The 3,123-nt window shown below is 43.1% G+C and overlaps 1 protein-coding gene across 1 annotated transcript in view; it reads left to right on the top strand.

The window, feature by feature from the left end:
- The window catches only part of COLQ (collagen like tail subunit of asymmetric acetylcholinesterase), a 41,227-nt gene that overhangs the window by 746 nt on the left and 37,358 nt on the right, over positions 1-3,123 (top strand). The gene's annotated exons all lie outside the window — the stretch shown is intronic.

Raw genomic sequence — 3,123 nt, 5'->3', positions numbered from 1 at the left:
AAGCCCTGACCTCAATGAGTGCTGCCAGAGCCTGACTGGATGTTAGCAGAATAAACATCATCTGGCTCTGGCTGTGACACTAACAAATACTCGGATGACTTACATAGCAAACAAGAGCCCACTGCATGGAAAATCCCTGCTAGGCAAAGACAAAACAAATTAGTTGTCAGCTGAGCCAGGGCACTGGAAATCCCTCTTAATAGATTTTACAGTTTCAGCAGCAAGACTTCCCTTCAGTCACGTTCTGTGTGAAGGAAGGGGAAAGGCGGCGACAGCTCTGACTCCATCTTCTTTGAGGAATTTTCACCAGTTTATGGCAAATTGCTGTCTCCCACCTTCTGTCTCTTATTCTGTATCAATACAGATGCTTCTAACTAATGTCCTGTGTTCCTTCAGTGTCAGGTTTGAGATGGTTCAACTGAGGATGGCAGGTCAGGGCCTGCTATACCTATAGATCCTCCCCATGGCTTTCACAGTGATCAGAGGGCTGCGTATTTTAAGTCTGTACATAAAATCAACCCTAGACATGGACTGAAAGGCACACAGCCTTTCTTGCTCTCAAATCCCTCTGGTGTACCCATGAAGCCAAATGGTTTACATTCAAGCTCTCTAAGATGCTGAAAAGCCTTTAAATTTGTTACCATTTCTTTTCGATTGGGATGTGCTTTTTCCGTAATGTTGAGGTTAGTTAACGATGAGGTACAGGAATCACCAGGATTTATTTTCCCTGATATGCTCCAAATTGCTTTGCAATAACATCAGACCTCAAAACTTGTTTTGAAGACCTTTGTGTTTCTTTGACACCTGCAGATGACACACAGGCAAGCAAGAATGTGATGTTTCCATTGCCTACTCATGTGCCTCACAGTTGTGTGTCTACAGAAGGCATTTGAGCTGTCCTGTTAAATAACAGTTCAACAAATAACCTGCCCCTAAAAAGAGGGAAGACTTGTCATCTCTGCTGAAACCACAGTAGAAGAGGTAAACATGAAGGAAAATTCCAGAGCCTATTCCTTGTAGTGGAGCATTTTCCACAGGGCAGTCCTAGGCTCTTGTCTGCAAGACCCCATTGGGCAGATCCCCACCCCACAGTCTGCTCCATGGCAAAGTCCCACGCTCTGCTCTTCTGGCCAAGACACTGAAAATAACCTTTATACCCAACAAGGTCTTAGTGAGGCTCCTGCCATGTATGAATTGTCAATGTTTGCTTGATAATAAGTGGAAAAAATAGCAGTTGGCCAAAGATTCTGTCATAAGCTCAAAGCCATAGGGCTGGATTGAGACATACCTGTGTGTCATTATTACTTGCTAATCAGGCCTATTTGGTATTAAAAATGTATAATAAGGTATGCCTTTAGAGCTTTGGTTACATCTGCATTTTAAGAAATTTCTAAGAAAAAACCAGTAAGTTCTGATTTTTCTGGTAGACATCTGACAGTGGGCACAGAAGATGAATTAATTCCATTTACTCTGCAGGTGAATTAATTCTGCTTACATTCTCAGTTATTTTAGTGATTTCTCAAATGTTCTCTGACTGTCAGCTGAGTCAATTATTTGTATTCGGCACCAGGATGCAATTTCACATTTAAAGAATGAATTTCAGCAGTGCACTTTCAAATTCTGGAACTATTCCCATTTAGCAGAGAGAATGTTCTTAAGTGATGGCTTGTCTTTCCTATAGTTGGGAAAAAACATTCAGGTATTTTCCAGGTGTGTCTGGAAACTTCTAGCCTAAAAGTACTTTTATTTCTGTCCTCACACATCTTTGCAGTGTAATATGTCACAAATAAAAAGGCTTGCATGTCCCAAAGCAGTAACTAGAAAGCAAAGGGGAAACAGCCTGCAGGGTGGAAAAGTGTTTGTACAAAAAGTGGGGAAAGAAGAATAATCTGGATCTTTGTTTTCTGCCAACTCCACCTTAGAGTCCCATCAGCTTCAAGCAACAGTGCATCCTTGTTTCTAGAAGTATTTTGAGTGTCATGTCAGATCCAAAGAGTTGAGTCTCATGGTGCTGAAGTGTCATTTCTGGAGAAAATGTTCCAGGGAGTAATATTATAACATATTATAAATATTATAAATATTATAAGAGCATCCAGCTGTGGTTCCACATGACAGTGACGACCCCCAGGGTGGGTAGCTCAGCCCCTGGAGACAGCAGGTTATTTTCAGGGTAACCTGTCATACCCCACCCTTACACCACTTGTGTTTGTGGTGTCATTTACATTTATTTTTCAGAGCTCTGCCCTACTGAGGTTCCTGAACTGCTGCACTCACATGATGAAGGCATGAGTTCTGTAGTCATTTTTAGTAGGGCTATATGAACCAGTCTGCACCTTGTAAGAACCAGCCTGAAGGAAGCCACCTTCCAAATTCAGGTAGTAGAAAGACTCTCTTCCTCTCCTCCTCATTCCTTCTCCTCCCCTTTACTGGTCATCCAGGCCCATCAAGGTTTTGCAGAGAGATGGGACAGTACTTAAATTATCAGAAGTATCCAGAGAAAAACAGCTGCATCTCGGTGCTTCTTCTGGCCTTCTATGCATGCCACAAGTGCATCCCTTGATTCATTTGGCTCCTATAGTCAATACTGATTCCTAGTCCTTTGGAAATATTATGGTGGATCAGCCTAAAAGAACTCAATGGGATATAAGAGCACTATTGGCAGTATTCTTCACACTTTCCTTGCCTTTCTCCTATTATTTTCCTGAAGAAAAAGAACATTATATCTCATTGGGCATTAGGTTATCCTCTTTGGGTCAGGAAGGTATAATATTTGCAGCCAGACTTCATGTGGCAGAGCTGCAGAAAAGAATTGAGTTTTCTTGTGGGCTGATGTTACCAATATTACCAAACTGTTGGAGCCGTGGTGATGGGCAAGGTGGGCTGGGAAGAGCAGGGGTGGGGTGTGTGGGGTGTCACTGTGTGGGGTGACAGCCATGGCTGGGCAGCTCAGAGAAGGGACCTTGGGAGGGACTGTGGTGCTGTGCTGTGGGCAGAGGGCATTGTGCATTTGTGAGAGAAACAGCAGGAGAGAAAGGACACAGAAACAAGGGATGATTCCTGACACTGGGGGAGTTGGGATCAGGGCTGTCTTTCTATAAAAGGAATATCTGACCCCATCATCAG

The sequence above is a fragment of the Agelaius tricolor genome, unplaced genomic scaffold (genome assembly GCF_023055355.1).
Source record: "Agelaius tricolor isolate 1412-34295 unplaced genomic scaffold, bAgeTri1.0.p SCAF_6, whole genome shotgun sequence".
In the NCBI taxonomy this organism is placed as follows: domain Eukaryota; kingdom Metazoa; phylum Chordata; class Aves; order Passeriformes; family Icteridae; genus Agelaius; species Agelaius tricolor.
This window is presented reverse-complemented; position numbering and strand designations above follow the sequence as displayed.